Source organism: Tupaia chinensis, unplaced genomic scaffold (assembly GCF_000334495.1).
Source record: "Tupaia chinensis unplaced genomic scaffold, TupChi_1.0 Scaffold000047_1, whole genome shotgun sequence".
In the NCBI taxonomy this organism is placed as follows: Eukaryota; Metazoa; Chordata; class Mammalia; order Scandentia; family Tupaiidae; genus Tupaia; species Tupaia belangeri.
In genome coordinates this window covers 6441321-6443561 of record NW_006159505.1, presented here as the reverse complement: position 1 = coordinate 6443561, position 2241 = coordinate 6441321, and positions in this window count along the sequence as shown.

The following is a 2241-nucleotide window of genomic DNA, read 5'->3' as shown; positions in this document are numbered from 1 at the left end:
CCGGGGGTCTTTCCTGGCTGGGTCTTTGTGTGCTGACCAGCTAACCATGCCCACCCATGGAGAGGCAAGGCTACGGGTCCCTGTGCTGTTTGGGGATGCTCTGTGTTGTGGGTGTGTGGTCGTGGCCCCATGTGGGGGCCAATGTCCCCTGCAGGGTGGACCCCTGAGCCTGGCTGTGTGTGTGTCTTGTGCCTTTGTGTGGTTTCATGTCTCAGCATGAATTTAATGACCCGGGAGCACATTTTCAGGCAGGGATTAGGGACAGCTGGGGGGTGGGGTGGAGTCAGGACACTTGTTACACCACTGAAGGAGGACGAAAAATCCCAACACTACAAACAAAATGAAATCCCTTAAACAGGGCTAAAGTGCCATTTGGGGCTTGGCTACAATACACCCTGGGAAGTCACAAAAAAAAAAAAAAGAAAAGAAAAGAAAAAGAAAAACAGGGTTAGGGCTCCATGGAGGGTGGCCTCCTCTCCCCCACTCCAAGCTTCTAGGAAGACAAATGGTTTCCGGCTCTCCAGAGGTGGAGGTGGGATCAGCCCTCAAAGAGGGGGCAGTGGGTTCGTCCGGAGGCTCCATGGGGCCCATTCCAACACGGGACCAGGAGTCTCAGCCCAACTGTCAGCACAGGCGTGGGCTCGGGGGAAGTCTTCAGCCTGTTCCCCGTCTCCCCTGAGCGTACCCTGCCTGCTTTGTTTCCAGGTGTGTGTGTGTGTGTGTGTGTGTGTGTGTGTGTGTGTGTGATGCCTCACAAGCCCTAAAGAACTAAGGGCTTTAGCAGGGATCATGTGACCCCCTCTAAAAGGGGAAGTGGATGATTCTAGAAGAAACCATGGTTAGCTTAGGTAGCCCCTAAGACAGTGGTGACTGCACAGGGCTTGCCTACCATCTCTCCTTTCCTCTCTTCTCCTTTCTGCCTCTCCTGGCCTGCTCCTGGTGACACCATTGGCCCTTTTCCAGGGCTGAGGGGGACCAGCGGGGCCCCTTCCTGGAAGCCCACCTGCAGGTCAGCCTGCTGGGAAGGGGCCTGGCTCCCGCCGCCCCCGCCCCCGCCATTTCCTGCAGCAGTCACTGTGGGCATTCTGTTCCTTGTCAGCACCGTGCTCGCACAGAAAGCAGACACTGTGCTCCTTGTCCTCAGGGAGCCCCACTCCATCACCCAACACCTGGCTGGACACAGGCGGGCAGCCTGGAGCTGCAGGGAGGGTGCGGGGCTGGGGTGGGACCAGTAAACAAACGCTCCCCCCTGCCCCATGACTCTCCTCACAAGAACTGGCCAAGCCCCGGGGTGGGGAGACCCGGCCGCAGGCTCAGTGTGAGCTGTCCGAGAAAGGAGCACTGTGTAGACCCCTGGGAGAGGGGCTGCCAGGGTTGTGGGGAGGCCATCTGTGGGTCCCACACATGGAGAAAACCCCAAGGAGATGGCACCACATGACAAGGGTATATTGAGATTAGGGTCGGGGAAGCTGAGCGAAAGCACTTAGGAAGTAGGAAGAACAGCGATGCTGAGGGTTTCGGTGGGAAGAAGCTGCGGGCCTGAGGGGCAGCCTATGTCGGGGAGGATGGTGTGAAGACCATTTCCTGGACTGAGGTTTTCTGGAGCAAGAAATACAAGAGAAAAAGAATGAGCGAAGGTTTGGAGGCCTGGGAACAGGATGGCTTCCTGCAGAGAGAGGGCACAGAGCTGCCTTGGGGGCCGGGCTCTGCCAAGGTGGGTGTGTCGGAGAACATGGGCCAGTGGGCCTGGGCAGGGCTGCCAGTCCTGTCTAGGAGCCAGATGGGAGATCAAGGAACAGAGAGGGGAATCTTGAATACTTCCAGGAGGGACAGTCCCCTACACGTAGGGGGAAGAGACTGGCCAGGTGTGGCTGTCCAGGCGATGGGCCCATGATGGCCAGGTGGGGCCGTGGAAGAAAGAAGAGTGGCCAGCAGAGCTGAGGCACTGGGGTTCAGGGCACTGACGGAGAGAGCAGGCCAGAACATAAGGCCCAGAGCCTAGCCCCACTTCCGTCCCTGTCTCACATGCTGGGCCACACGGGGAATGGGGCAGAGAAAGAAGAGCAGGGCCCACGAGACACTGAGATGGGCTGGTTTATTCAGGTGGCATTCAGATCTCACCGTGAGCGTGGCGGGCCCACAGAATGCTGAGAGGCACACGCGGAGCCCTCGAAAGGCTCCCCATTGGTTGGCGGTGACATCATCCCTGTGTCAACACCCGTGCTGTCTGCAGTTTCCCGG